Consider the following 16,021-nt stretch of genomic DNA (forward strand, 5'->3'; position numbering starts at 1 on the left):
GTTTTTGAGAACTTCTTAATGTTCTTATCAATTTTTTGAGATCCGCTTCTTGCATTGCTTCTATCTCATCATCTTCATAATCTTGAATTGGGGTGTCTTTTTCATTTGGGGGCGTCATAGTGTCTTCCTTATTCTTGTTAGCTTGGTTTTTGCGTTTGTTGTTTGGCATGTTGGAGATATTTGGTTTCTTCACTGTGGTGTTTTTTCTTGGTACACTATGGCTCTATATTAAGTGGACTGTCTGCTTTCAGTGGAGCCTTAGAGGCTTGAGATGAGTGTGGACTGAGAGCTCTGTTTGGTTCCTCAGGGTTGAGGGTGTGTCAAAGATGACACTCCCAGGTTAGGTGTGGTAAATCTCTCTTTCTTTTTTTGATTTAAAAGGGACGTAATTACGCACAGCTGAATGTAATTGGAGGTAGTTAGGAGGCAAATGATATACCCACAGGAGCCAGAGATCAGAAGCTCTTTCCCAAGGACCACACAGGGAATCTGTGCTGCCCTCAGTGTGGGCTCAAATTCTCCTGCAGTCTCCCACTGGGTTGCCAAGGCTACCGAACTGTAGCGTCTCTGGAGAGCACTCACGTGAATTCTCTCCCCCACCGTCTCCTTCTTCACAGTCTCAGTTCACCAGCACCACACATTCATTAGGTCCTAATCTCCTGTTATTTCACCCTCCCCCCAGAGTCAGGTTTTTCTGCTAGGTTCAGGGCCAGTGTAGACCTGAGGTCGCCCTAGATGTACACAAAACTGACAGCGCACGACTTGTTAATAACGAATAGCTTCCGGTTGGAAGAGGGTGCAAGCAGGATGGTTAATATCCTGGTGCATTAGTTTGGCACAATGGGCAGCCTGTTAGAGCATCACTTTCCCATGGTCGCCATAAAACACCCTTTTCAGTAAAATAAGGATAACCTCAGCCTGAAATCCCACTTCCTCCCTTTCCCTTGTGTTAAAGCATTTAACTCAAGTGAGGAACTGCCACGTTGAAGTGGCTACAACCCTTGCTGATCGCTCCTGGAGCCGGTGGGTGAAATGGCCTCAGGTCAGAGCACAGAGGCCAGGACGTGAAGAGATGTATTGCTCCTGGGACAGTGGCCAGGATGTCGGAAGGAAGCACCGGGTGCCGATGAGGCTCACCTTCCTGAAGGCAGGGAGCACCGTGCACAGCTCAGCACTGATGCGTCCGGAGTGGCTGCCTTACCACCCCTTCCCACAACGGCACCCATAAAGTGCTGTGATCAGGGTCCAGGGGCGGGTCTTACATTGGACAGGACGCATTTGCAACATAACTTAGAGACGTAAGCAATCTGCCTGACACCTAAAGAAACCAGCCGAGCAAAAGGAGTCATGTCCCTCTGTGCCAATGGAAAATTCCAAGTAAAATGAGTGGCAACCTCCATATGGCCAAGACCTCAGTCAAGGCCAAGATCAAGGAAATATAATGAAAAGCACTGAGCGAATACACACGTATATAAGCTAGATGCAGCATGTAGTGTGCAACATGGTCTAAACTTTGAACCAGAGGCATTTTCATTAGGACATGGACACCTACGTCATCTTTTCAGTATGAGAAGCCCACAGAAACACGTGCAGACCCTTTCCAAATACACCGCTCGGTTATCTCGGGGCAGGACATGGAAGGAAGGAGACACGAGGCAGTGCTCCCTGACGCTAGGCTGCTTCGTTCCCCAGCTCAGAGAGCTCAGCACAGCGCTGCAGCCGCCTACGTATGGGAGCTCGGAGTGTGAGTAACGTATTTTAAGATAAGAAAGAAGGAAGTGGTCACTTCAGCATGTGGGGGTAACCTGTGTCCTTAAGGTCTGGGCGAGCACGTACGCGGATCTTAGCCAAATAAGGAAGATAAAGTGTTGAAGCACAGGAAGCCGAGTTGTGATTTGATTTATGAAACTAACGCTGCAAAGTAGAATTGTCGGTATTGGAAAGGTGAACTGTGACATGGAAAGGAGGTGATGTACAGCTTTATGTCTCTAGCCACTCAGGCAGCCACAGGTGCACATGCACCGCGCCCTGTCACGTGACCCGTGGGCTCTGCCTACTTCACTGTTGAATGATTGCTTCCTTTGCCACCCAATGCCCAGGCAGTTCCTGCCCATCGGCTTCCCAGGGGGGATCCTCCTTTCCTCTCCATCCCTCCCTCCTTCCTGGGTCTTTTACTGAAACGTGATAGCCAGGGGCAGGCATTGGCACCGGAGTTAAGGCACTTGGAACGCCCACACCCCGTATCAGAGTCCAGGATTGGAGTCCTGAGCCTGCTTCCCTTGCAGCTGCCTGCTAGCATGCGCTCGCAGAGGCCATAGGTGATGTGTCAGCTCCTTGGGTCTCTGCAGTCTCAGTGCGACCCCTGGAGTGGGTTCCAGGCTTCTGGTTTCAGCCTGGCAAAGTCGCAGCTGTTGAGAGCCTTTGGAGCGTGAACCAAGTGGGTAGGAGTCTCCCTCTCTCTCTCTCCTTCTTCCTCTCCCTCTCACCCTCCCCTCCCCTCTCTCTCTCACCCTCCCCTTCCCCTTCCCCTCACCCTCTCCCCTTCCCCTACCCTCTCTCCCTCTCAACCCCGTCCCCCTCTCTTTCTCTCTGCCTTTCAAATAAATGAACATGATCTTTTAAAAGGCATGCTAGCTAAGAAAAAGAAAAAGATAGCCAACTGCAATTCTGGATTTGGCCAGCAGATGGAACCGGCCTCCTAGTTGTTTATTTTGTCATGGAAAAAATACTTGAGACATGAACACATTCTACTTTGACTGAAGGTTATGCACAAGTATGAGAGATAAACTCGTGCCTAATTCCTTAATTTAGCAGTCCACACTTTTACTACATTTTTTGTGGAATATAGGTCTCAAACTTCAGCAGGCTTGTTAAACGATTGCTTACAGATACCCCAAGAGTTTCTAATTCAGCAGGTCTGGATGGCGTCTAAGAATTAGCACACTGAGGGGTGGGCGGTGTGGCATTGGGGGTAAAGCCTAGTGCGGGCATCCCATGTGGGCGCCGGTTCAAGTCCCGGCTGCTCCACTTCTGATCCCGCTCTCTGCTATGGCCTGGGAAAGCAGTAGAAGAGGGCCCAATTCCATGGGCCCCTGGAAGAAGCTCCTGTCACCTGGTTTTGGATCTGGAGAGTGATCCAACACCCAGGACGCCTGCCCGGCCCCTCGCCTGCATCCCGTGGGCCGCACTGAGGCCTCCTGCATGGCCTGGCAGGGCTCCACTGCCTGCTGGCAGGAGGCTCCGGTGGGAGGAGTACAGAAGAGTGGTGTGCGGGGAGGGCGGGCGGATGTGGGCGCTCACCTTCCAGCTAATCCCACTATGGAGATTCCTACAGGAAGCCCCGCGGGATGGATGACAGCGCAGCCAGCTATTGGGGAGGCGGCCAGACAGGAGGAGCTTGGTGCCCTGAGAGAACAGCAGATGGGGGGACCCTGAGGCTTTCCTGCTGCCCTTTTCAGCCAACACAGAGCACTTTTGAAGAAAACTTTGCATTTCAAGGACAGATCCTGGAGTAAGGGTCCTGATGAGTTTCCAGTGATTTTCATCAGTAATTAAGCAGATCTGAGTCATCGAAAGCAGGTCCCCCAGGGAGAAAGAAGAGCGGTGAGCGCAGCAGCCTAAGGTCACGTCCGTGGAAGCCTCAGCAGAGATTAGAACGGATGGAGACCCAGCCGTCATGGGCTTGTTCGGCTTATGGGAAATTCAACAGCAACAAGTCCTTCACCAGGACCAACTCGGACGGAAAACACAGGGAAGGCTGCTTTGTGTCCTTGCCTAGGGGCCCTTGAGTTGTAGCAACCGAGGGCAGGAGAAGCCCTATGGGTTTCTCCTTAGAGCTCCCGTGTTCACACCTCTCTACCCGCACAGGTCACTCTGGGTCTCTCCTTAGAGTTCCCTGTGCTCACACCTTTCTACCTGCACAGGTCCCTCTGGGTCTCTCCTTAGAGTTCCTCTGATCACACCTTTCTACCCACACAGGTCCCTCTGGGTCTCTCCTTAGAGTTCCCGCGTTCACACCTTTCCACCTACACAGGTCCCTCTGGGTCTCTCCTTAGAGTTCCCTGTGCTCACACCTTTCTACCCACACAGGTCCCTCTGGGTCTCTCCTTAGAGTTCCTCTGATCACACCTTTCTACCCACACAGGCCCCTCTGGGTCTCTCCTTAGAGTTCCCTGTGCTCACACCTTTCTACCCACACAGGCCCCTCTGGGTCTCTCCTTAGAGTCCCCGTGCTCACACCTTTCTACCCACACAGGTCCCTCTGGGTCTCTCCTTAGAGTCCCCGTGCTCACACCTTTCTACCCACACAGGTCCCTCTGGGTCTCTCCTTAGAGTTCCCTGTGCTCACACCTTTCTACCCACATGGGTCCCTCTGGGTCTCTCCTTAGAGTTCCCTGTGCTCACACCTTTCTACCCACACAGGCCCCTCTGGGTCTCTCCTTAGAGTTCCTCTGATCACACCTTTCTACCCACACAGGCCCCTCTGGGTCTCTCCTTAGAGTCCCCGCGTTCACACCTTTCTACCTGCACAGGTCCCTCTGGGTCTCTCCTTAGAGTTCCTCTGATCACACCTTTCTACCCACACAGGTCCCTCTGGGTCTCTCCTTAGAGTTGCCGTGTTCACACCTTTCTACCTGCACAGGTCCCTCTGGGTCTCTCCTTAGAGTTCCCTGTGCTCACACCTTTCTACCCACACAGGCCCCTCTGGGTCTCTCCTTAGAGTCCCCGTGCTCACACCTTTCTACCTGCACAGGTCCCTCTGGGTCTCTCCTTAGAGTTCCTCTGATCACACCTTTCTACCTGCACAGGTCCCTCTGGGTCTCTCCTTAGAGTTCCCTGTGCTCACACCTTTCTACCCACACAGGCCCCTCTGGGTCTCTCCTTAGAATCCCCTTGCTCACACCTTTTTACCCACACAAGTCCCTCTGGGTCTCTCCTTAGAGTCTCCGTGCTCACACCTTTCTACTGAAGACACTGTGGCGGAACTTCTGCGTGCTGGTCTGGTCCTGGCTGTAGCCACGTTTGGCCAGTCAAACTCCCACTCAAGACACCTTCCGATACAGTGCAACGGGACGAGACTGTGAACCCACCTTCTATATCCCTCCTAGATAGTGATGTCATCTCGGTATTCCGTGTAACGCCTTTCACTGAAAATCAGTATAATGTGGCTGGCTTCTGATTTTGTTCCTGACTTTGTAGGTAGTGTCTGAACAATTCAAAACTATGTTCCTGGCTCGAGATACCAAGTGCCTGTGCCCCTTCGTCACTTTGTTGCATGTGTACAGCAGGCCCAGGAAGTTTCTCCAGCGCACCCCTGTAGAGCTTCAGGTGCGAGAATTATACTTGATCTGTTATCCTAAGGGAAACAACACCAGCACTTCCACTGTACAGAGCACCCAGAGAGCCACAGTGTGCTGAGGGTGCTGGCTGGGGTACGTGGTTTGGGGTCAGGGCTGTGGGCTTAGTGTGCAGTGGGAACACCCACGGAAGCAGCAGATACTGTGATGTCACTGTCTGAGGGCCCTGTCACTGATCCACAGGGGAGCACAGATCCGCCATGTGGATTTCGTCACAGCTGCCGTCCTGGGGAGTCCTGTGCTTTGAGGGCTTATGTTCCGGGCTCCCAGGGCACGTAGCCTGAGGCAGAAGGGCCTACACTAGCCACCCAAATCACACGCAGTTTCCCGAGCCAGCCCAGGTTGGAACCAATGTGACTGCTTTGTCCACTGCACCTCCCAACCTGGTGCTCTTGCAGTTTGAAATGAGACACAGGGCAGACCCGGTGTGTTACAAAAGTATTCCACAGCATTTTAAACCATACAGAATATACTGCCAAGCACAGAGAAGAGAATCTAGTTAACCCTCCACAAATTGGAGGGCAGGGTATGCACACGCACCTCAGACTGCTCTGTGAACCAGGAACTCTCTTTAAGCAGCAGAGTCATTTCCGACGAAGTGCAAGTGTGAAAGTTCCCGGAACACTTTAGGAATGTAATCAACCTTCTGAGACATCTCAACAAGACACACACAGACAGCAGGCCGGGAACTTGATGCTCAGTTCAATCAGGTACGTTGTACAGTAAGATTTGCAGCCGTTCCATTTCCACCGAACGCATGTGTGTGTGTGTTTATGCTGTCTTGTCTTGTACGCAGCGATAACAAAGCTCCATAGACTGGGCGGCTTAAACTATGGCATGGCATTCCAGAGCCATGGAGGCCGAGCAGTGGAAGAGCCAGGTGCCAGCAGACGCGGTGTCTGGTGAGCACCCTCCCCAGGGCTCGTAAGCAGCTGCCTTCTCCACCTGTGCTCACGTGGTCTACCCTCGGTGTGTGCTCATGGAGAGACAAGAGGGCTGTCCATTCCCTTCCCACCTCGACGTGAACCTTCCCGTGAGGTCCCCCTCCTCTGGCCTAATCGGAACCCAGTAACTTCCTGTCTTAGTTCATCTGCTGCTATTTTAGAATAAATAGAAATCACACTGAGTATCTTTTCTGACTATAATTCAATAAAACTAGAAATCAGTAACAAGACAACCATTGGAATCTACTGGAATGCATGGACATTAAACAACTTACTCCTGAACATCTAATGGGATAGGGAAGAAATTAAGAAGGCAATTCTAAAAATTATTTAAATAAATGAAAATGGAAACAAAATTGTAATAGTCAGATTTTTTTGAACTTAAAAATGCCTAAGAGAAGCTACTCTTTGAAAAAAGGTTTCTTTTGTCTCACAGTTTGGAAGTTCATAGTCCAAAACTGGGTGACACCGCTAGTGAGGCTTCTGACAGAGGGTGGCAATGGCAATGGCGATGGCAGAACAGGTATGGCGAGCCAGGAAGTAGAGAAAGAGGTTAAGTTCAACTCTGCTTATGTAACCATCCCCCTTTCAAGAAGACTTGCCAAGGGCATGCCCCTGTGGCTCAGGAACATTTCCCTAGCTCTACCTCCTCATCACTATAATTGAATCAAGCACCCACCTTTATTCCACTAGCTAGTAACAGTAATCCATTAACCATCAACAGGACTTTGGTGTTTAAAATGTTTGCAAGTATAGGGAGCCAAACCCTATTCAAACCCCACAGCATTCTGTCCCTGGAACCACAAAACCTGTGTCCTTCTCAAGTTCAATGTACAGTCATTCAAAAGGCTCAAGGTTTTAACTTGCTTCAGAATTCATGCGAAGTCTCATCTGAGACTCAAGGCAACTCCATTAACCTGTGACCCCTCTACAACTAAAAACAAGTTCCATACAAGACACAATGGTAGCACAGGCGCAGGCTATACACTTCTATTTCAGAAGGGGACACAACAAAATAGAAAGGATTCATTGGTCCTGAACAATCCCAAAACACAGCAGGGAACACGTGGAACCCTGAAACTCCGTTCCAGCCTCCTGGCCACACTCTGTTGAAGGTGAGCTCCCAAGGATTTGCGCAGCTCTGGCCCTGTGGCTTTTCTGGCTTCCACCTATGCTTCAGTGTCCTTTGGGCTGGAGTCTCATTTCTGCAGCTCTACTAGGCATTGCCCTGGTAGGGACTGTCCGCAACAACCCCAATTGCCCCCCCCCAGCACTTTTGCACTTGGTACTGCACTAGTGTAGACTCTGCAGTGACTGTGTTCCTGTGAACAACCTTTGTCTGGGCCCACACTTTGCACAAAACATCCTTGTTAATCTTGGTGGAGGCCTACATGCCTCTTGGACTCCCTTGGTCTTTGCCCGCGTGGTTTGTCTCTGCAGTTGCACACTGATGGCAGCAGCTTTCCCAAGCTTGCCTGGCACGTGGCTTGCAGCTCTCCTCAGTGTGGGTCTCATGTTGCTGGTACTTCTACTTGTCTGAATTCTCCACTGTGGCTTTGCTCCCACACCTCGGTATCAGGCTCTAAACCGGCATCACAGCTCTCCCAGGCTTTTTTCAAAGGCTTTCCTTTGAAATTTTGGTGGAATCTGTGACTCTAGAACTCTCTTGCTTTTTGCATACCTGCAAAACCCATTATCAGGTGGCTAATGCCAAGGTGTGCATCCAGCCAGGTTCACTCTGTTTGAACCCCAGTTGCAGCAACCCTGGGGCACTTTGCCAGCAAACCAGAATATGGATCAGGCCATTGGAAAACTAGGTGAGCAGGGTGCTGTGAGGATGTTTCCTGAAAGAATTCTTCCCTGGAAGATCTTCGAGAAAAACTTCTACTTTTAAATCTCTGATAGGACTGTGATGGGCGGATTGGCCCGGAAGATACCTGAAATGTCTTCAGGGTCCTGCTCCCTTTACTTTCTCCATTGGCATGTGGCTATCTTTTACGTGAGAGCTAATCTCCTTAGCAAGTAGTTTGTTTAATACACATTCCTGTCCTAAAAAAAAGATTTTTCTTCCTTTTCCTGGCCAGGCTGTGAATTTTCCAAATATGTCCATTCTGTTTCTTTTTTTTAAAAGATCTATTTATTTATTTGAAAGGCAGAGTTACAGATAGGCAGAGGCAGAGGCAGAGGCAGAGAGAGAGAGAGAGAGAGAGAGAGAGAGAGAGAATCTTCCATCCACTGGTTCACTCCCCAGATGGCCACAAAAGCCAGAGCTGGGCCAATACGAAGCCAGAAACCAGGAGCTTCTGGGTCTCCCACAGGGGTTCAGGGGCCCAAGGATTTGGGCCATCTTCCGCTGCTTTCCCAGGCCATAGTAGAGAGCTAGATCGGAGGTGGAGCAGCCAGGACTCAAACCTGCACCAATATAAGATGCTGGCACTGCAGGCAGCGGCTTAACTCGCTACACCACAGCACCAGCCCCTCTGCTCCTTTTCGTTCATGATTCTCTGTGTAACACTTACTGAAAGAAGCAAATAACACCCATGCTGCAGCTTGAATGGAAAGGAAGAATATTCTTTTTTTTAAAAGATTTATTTATTTACTTGAAAATCAGAGTTACACACAGAGAGAGAGAGGAGAGGCAGAGAGAGAGAAGTCCTCCATCCGCTGGTTCACTCCCCAGTTGGCCGCCACAGCCGGAGCTGCGCCGATCTGAAGTCAGGAGCCAGGAGCCTCCTCCAGGTCTCCCACACGGGTGCAGGGCCCCAAGGACTTGGGCCATCCTCCACTGCTTTCCCAGGCCATAGCAGAGAGCTGGATCGGAAGTGGAGCAGCCGGGACTTGAACTGGTGCCCGTATGGGATGCCAGCACTTCAGGCCAGGGCTTTAACCCACTGTGCCACAGCGCCGGCCCCTCAATGCATTCTTTCCAGTTGAAATTCTGAAGTCCAGTTAAATCCAGTCTCCATAGCTTTGATCTCTTGTGAGGAAGGAAGGTCTGAGAGGTTGACTTTCCGTTTAGTGCAGCAGGATGCGCAGTCCCTTGGTGCTCTTTTCCAGACATGAGCCTAGTTCACACACACTCTCCGTCCCGGAAGTGGCACTCCTCCCTGCACTGGTCTGCCCAGATCCCAGATTTTTCTCAGCATCCATAGATGCCTGAATTGATACCCTCAAGAGCTTCAATAACACTTTAACTTCCTCAAATGCATATTCAACTTTGAACTACACCGAATTCTTTCTTCTCCACAAGATTCCAAGCAATGGCTTTAAGGTTTGTCAAAGATTTCCATGTTGTACCACCAGTTTAACTGGACACCCACTTTGGTCCTACGTGCCATCAGGTCACTTTCCTTCAGTTTAAAGAGGCCAACAGGAAACTTAGGGTATGCACAAATGGATTCTTACTCAGCATAATTCAAAAGACAACTTCCCAGAACTGTTGCAGGGTAAGACAGAAACCGTGAGTGAATATTCACAGTGCTCAGTTCAGGACAGAACAACCCTCCACAGTGTCAGACTCAAGAGAGTTCCAGGGTGTTTCCCTAATCCTACTTCCCTCCTGCTTTCATTGACTAGAAACTCACTGTTACTTCTCTATCCATGTCAGACTGCAATATGCCAGGCCCTCGTTCTAGGTAGTTTAGATGGTGATCATTAACTCAGTGTTTTATTTCTTTGTTTTCTTATATTCAGAGAGGATAAAATGCTCCAAATTAAACTTCTTGGCTTCCCTCCAGATCTATGTTATAACTGCTAAGGCCATTTGAATGAACATCCCGTACATCAGCCTTTTATCCTAATCCTATTTGTAATAATTGATGTGCTGAGATTTTCTTTTCCTCCTTTCAAAGAACTGTGCCTATAAAAGAGCAATGATCCTGAGGCTGGCGCTGTAGCGTAGCAGGTAAAGCCGCCACCTGCAGTGCCGGCATACCATATAGGCACCAGTTTGAGTACTGGCTGCTCCACTTCCGATCCAGCTCTCTGCTATGGCCTGGGAGTGCAATAGAAGATGGCCCAAGTTCTTGGACAACCCCACCGTCATGGGAGACCCAGAAGAAGCTCCTGGCTCCTGGCTTCGGATCAGCTCAGCTCCGGCCATTGCGGCTATCTGGGGAGTGAACCAGTGGGTGGAAGATCTCTCTCTCTCTCTCTCTCTCTCTCTCTCTCTCTCTGTAGCTCTGCCTTTCAAATAAATAAATCTTAAAAAAAAAGAAAAAGAAAAAGGAGGCAGTCATAGTTAGAGGCCTCAAAAGAAGCTGACAAAGTCAACTGAAAAAAAAGAGTGATGATTATTTAGCATGTGTTAAGAATATTCTTCCTTTCCATTCATTTTGGTGCACTCATATTTGCTGATTTGTCCAGGTTCTAATTCCATTATTATTTAGAGATAAAAAATAATCAGTAAAAGCAACATGATTAAAAAAATACTCTGAGACCAAAAAACCTGGACACTAAGCATTAGAAAAAGGGACACGTATTGTGGTGAAACAGATTAAGTTTTTGCTTGAGATGCTGGCATCCCATATCAGAGTGCTGGTTCCAATCATGGCTACTCTGATTCTGATCCAGTTTCCTGCTAGTATTCCTGGGAAGGTAGCAGATAATGACACAAAGTGCTTGGGTCCTTCCTAGGACACGTGGGAGATATGGATAGAGTTCTGGGTTCTTGGTTTCAGCCTGGTCCAACCAACCATGGCTGTTGTGGGCATTTAGGGGGAGTGAACCAATGGGTGGAAGATCTCTCCCTCTGTTTCACTCGCTCCCTCTTTCTCTCTCACTGTGCTTTTCAAGTAAATAAATAAATAGATCTTTTAAAAAATTAGGAAAAGACAATGTGGGGGCCAGCGCTGTGGTACAGTGAGTTAAATCCCTGGCCTGCGGCTCCTGCATCCCATAAGGGCGCTGGTTTGTGTCCTGGCTGCTCCTCTTCCAATCAAGCTCTCTGCTATGGCCTGGGAAAGCAGTAGAAGATGGCCCAACTCCTTGGGCCCCTGCACCGTCATAGGAGACCCAGAAGGAGCTCCTGGCTCCTAGCTTCGGATCAGCTCAGCTCTGGCCATTACAATTATTTGGGGAGTGGACCAGTGGAATGGAAGACTTCTCTCTTTGGCTCTACTTCTCTCTGTAACTCTGACTTTCAAATAAATAAAATAATTCCTTAAAAAAGTCAATTCATTAAATCTTCCATTTTTGCTCTTGTTTTTGTAGGGAATATTTTATAGAAACAGTATAAAATAAGGCAGACTTCTGGAAATTCACATATAAATTTTAGGAAAAAGTGTTAAGTCCTAACTTTCCTTTGCAAACTGAGGCGAGTGTAATTTTATTTGGGGTGTTGGTGCAAAGCTTATGGAGTGCCAGGGTGTTCCAGAGCCCTGTGTCTTCCATTCGAAGACACCATCTCCTCTGCTCCCTGGAATAACACTGGCAAAATGCTTCTTCCAATTAGCATCAATCAGAAAACAGTTTAACATACACAAATGTTTCTATAGTGCAATAAAAATGTGTCATTCTATAATATTTTAAATTCTCATTAGGAAAATAAGTCTGCAAAACACATATTTAATGGATACCAGTCATCTAAATTTGATCATGGCATTTGAAGTTGGCTTTGAAGTATTTTTAAATTCATAGAAAATATTGAACTCCTAATAAAATAAATAAAACATTTTAATAATTTATAGCAATAATCAACTTCAGAATTTCCTTTTTATTTTTCATTTGCTACTAAATTTTTAAAGAGAAGTCACTTTCAGTAGCGTTCCAAAGTGAGTGATTGCACCTTCTGTGATGTGAAAGGGCAGCTATGTCTCTGAGTGCAGGGAGCACTGTCTCACTGGGAAGCTGATGTAAATTGTGGTGCCTGGGGGCCACTCTGCAGAGCCCCTGCCGCAGGCCCCCACTCCTTTTTTTTTTTTAAAGATTTATCCATTTATTTGAAAGTCAGAGTTACACAGAGAGATAAGGGGAGGCAGAGAGAGAGAGAGAGAGAGAGAGAGAGAGAGAGAGACAGGTCTTCCACCCGCTGGTTCACTTCCCAGTCGGCCACAATGGTCGGAGCTGCCCCGACCCAAAGCCTGGAGCCAGGAGCTTCTTCCGGGTCTCCCACTAGGGTGCAGGGGCCCAAGGACCCGGGCCATCCTCTACTGCTTTCTGAGACCACAGCAGAGAGCTGGATTGGAAATGGGGGAGCCAGGACTCGAACTGGTGCCCATATGGGATGCTAGCACTGCAGGCAGCAGCTTTACCCGCTATGCCACAGTGCCAGCCCTGGCCCCCACTCTTGTGGCCAAATTTTGCTGGATGGCAGTAGCATTGGATGGTGGCTGCAGAGTGTCCCATGCACTTTCACAGGCCATGTGGACCAGGACAGTTCTGCCTAATACTGAAGAGACCAAGGAGATCTGGCTGCCCTCAGAGATTCCCATTGATGGGCGAGACACAGGCTCAGGGGCTTAGGCCTGGGCTGAGCCTGTCCCATGCTCTTCTGTGAGCGGTTCCTTCCCACACTCTTATGGAGGTGGCTGCAGGCTCAGCAGCTCCATCTCATCCAGTCCTTTCCAGTAGTTAAGGTTGTTGTCAAGATGCTGCATTAAATCAGGCAGGTGCACGAAGGCATCCCAGGAATTGAACATGTTGGTGATGAAGTAGTCAATGAAGGAGGTCTGGGATTTGGGGATGCTGTGGACATTCCTGTCAGACACCGGCATCACCACAAGCAAGTCCAGCCGCTTCTCTTTATCGGTCTGAGAAAAATATTTTTTGGAGAGGCATGCAGCCCACTCAGTAGCCTAGCGGTCGACAAGGATTGGACACATCGGCAAACTGGCTCAGCATTCGTTTGGTTAGAGTCCGGTTCTCTGGAGTTCTGAGCATAGTTTTCATGGCTTCATGATCTTTATCATAGTTTCCGCATTTTCTTCTAGTGCTGCCAAGGGCTTGTTGATGCTGTTGACAAATTTGCTGACGTGCTCAAACTGCTTTCTCATCTCCGTGGCCTGGACCATGTTGATAATACCCTGGAGCAATGTCCGATAGTCATTCCTCTCCATGTTTTTAGAGATATTGCACGTATCATCTCCAAGGGTCAGTTGGAAGGCCAAGGCCATGTGGTGGCTCTCCAGCACAACGACGTAGTTGTGCAAGATGGCCAGCTCCCTCCAAGCGTTACACAGGAACAAGTTGGTTCTCCTAGGGTGGTCCACGCTGTGAATGGCAGGCACTTCATCAATTGGGTCTAAAGTTTCCTTTATCCTCTCCTTGGACAGGAAGTAGGCCGTGGCATGAAGCACATCGGCAAAATGTATAGAACTGTGGTAGGGGTTAGAAGAATGGTAATTGGCTTCAATAATTTGTAGCCAGTATCTCAGTGTTGACTCGGAGCAGTTTAAGAATTCAAAGATTCCAGGCCGGTGCCATGGCTTAACAGGCTAATCCTCCGCCTTGCGGCGCCAGAACACCGGGTTCTAGTCCTGGTTGGGGCACCGGATTCTATCCCGGTTGCCCCTCTTCCAGGCCAGCTCTCTGCTATGGCCCGGGAAGGCAGTGGAGGATGGCCCAGGTCCTTGGGCCCTGCACCCCATGGGAGACCAGGAGAAGCACCTGGCTCCTGCCATCGGATCAGCAAGATGCGCTGGCCGCAGCGGCCATTGGAGGGTGAACCAACGGCAAAAAGGAAGACCTTTCTCCCTGTCTCGCTATCCACTCTGCCTGTCAAAAAAAAATTCAAAGATTCCAAAGGAGCAAAGATTTTGAGATCAAGATAAAATCAAAAATCAAAAGCCTATTGTGGGTGGCAGCCTCCAGTTAAAAAATGTTGAAGTCCCAGGTTTCTTCGTCTTCCATGGCTCGAGCTATCCATGGAAGGGCGGGAGTGATCATACTGCATGAGACCTGTGGGAGGCTTTTGGTTGAAAGGACGTATTCATTCCCTGACAGCCTCGGCAAACCATCAGACATTAAAGCCCCCAACAAGGTCATTGGCATGGGGGTCATCTTTAACACTGAACTGGGGAGAATATAATTCAGTGGTTCTCAGGGGTTCCAAGGCTTCTGTCACAGGCATGAGACTGCTGTCCTGGGCAGCATTGATAATATTGATCAACTTGGTGATGGGTGCCTCGATCATCATGGAATGTACACGGGCCATGGAAGAATGGCATCTCTGGCTGGACACTTCACTTGTGCAAGAGGCAATAGCTCTGACGTCCAGTGAGCCTTTCCTCCTGTCTTCATGTTGGCCTGTCAGAGTCTCTGCACCAGTGTCAGACTGAACACATTCAGGCATTTCCTCAACCTTACTGTTGTCATTGCACATTCTTATAGTGGACACATAGTGTCTACTTTGGACACACACTGTCTACTTTTTCCTCCCTGTCCAATAACAGGTATTATCTTCACATTCTGTTGTATATTATCTCCACTTTTCTTTTTGGCATATAAATTCCTTGCCACTCCTTGCCTATCCTGATGCACGAATTTATGGTATCCAGCAAGTTAGCCTTTTTTTCATTTATAGGCACTTCTGCTAACTCCTTTCCTATTAATTCACCTGACTGATAGCCCATTGTTGTTTCAAATGCCGGATTTGCCTACTGTGTAATGTGGTCTTCATTTGTAATTTCAATTTCTTCTTGACTCTTCTTTAATGCAGTGAATAGTGAGTTAGAAGCCCTGAGTTTCAGCAGAAACCACACCTCTCCAAACTCCAGGTGCAGCAGCTCATTGTAACAGGCCATGATGCTGAGGTTCTCTACATACCTCCTGGTGAAGCCAGAAGCAATGAAGGGCATCACAGACAGTTCCTCCTTATCCATCCTGTGTACTACACCAACAATGACTATTTTCTGAGAGTTTGGATTATCTGATAGACCTGCACAGTGCCTCTGCATCCAGCCGTCGGGGGTTTCTGTGGTCCATGATGATGATGTCATGATGTTTGTCCAGGAAACAGGCCGGCACAGCCTGGGCCTCCTTGGTGACTGTACATTTAAACTCTGCTTTTTCACATGCCCTGAACAGTCCATTACACTGCTTATCTTCTTTGGTAAACAACAAAAGTGCCTGAAGTTGATCTTGATGAAATCTCATGGGACTAAACTGCATGTCAGCTACTGCTACAGTTTTGGAAGGTCAGGTTCAAGGTCAGGTGGCCTCAGCGGTTTGGGTATCAGATGAGGATGGTGGATGTGGCTGTGGTAGCATGCATGAGGATGAAGGATCACTGGGAGCAGGGAAGGGGTGGAGGCAGGGAGAGAGAGAGAGAGAGAGAGAGAGAGAGAGAGAGAGAGAGAGAGAGAGAAAGAGGGAGAGGGGGAAGAGAGAGAGAGGGAGGAAGGGAGGGAAAAGGGAGAGGTGCTTGAGCAACCCTTTGTGAGAAGCACCTTCCCAGGGCCACAATGGGCTTTTTTTTTTACAGGCAGAGTTAGACAGTGAGTGAGAGAGAGACAGAGAGAAAGGTCTTCCTTTTTCCATTGGTTCACCCCCCAAATGGCCACTACAGCTGGTGCACTCTGCCGATCCAGCCAGGAGCCAGGTGCTTCCTCCTGGTCTCCCACGCGGGTGCAGGGCCCAAGCATGTGGACCATCCTCCACTGCCTTCCTGGGCCACAGCACAGAGCTAGACTGGAAGAGGAGCAACCAGGACAGAATCCGGTGCCCTGACTGGGACTAGAACCTGGGATGCCAACGCCGCAGGTGGAGGATTAGCCAAATAAG

The 16,021-nt window shown here is 49.1% G+C and overlaps 1 pseudogene; it reads right to left on the bottom strand.

Moving 5' to 3' along the window:
* Positions 1 to 12,816: 12,816 nt before the first annotated feature.
* On the bottom strand, positions 12,817 to 15,418 carry LOC133753095 (high affinity cAMP-specific and IBMX-insensitive 3',5'-cyclic phosphodiesterase 8A-like; annotated as a pseudogene).
* Positions 15,419 to 16,021: the final 603 nt, after the last annotated feature.

This window comes from Lepus europaeus, chromosome X, assembly GCF_033115175.1.
Source record: "Lepus europaeus isolate LE1 chromosome X, mLepTim1.pri, whole genome shotgun sequence".
Classification (NCBI taxonomy): Eukaryota; Metazoa; Chordata; class Mammalia; order Lagomorpha; family Leporidae; genus Lepus; species Lepus europaeus.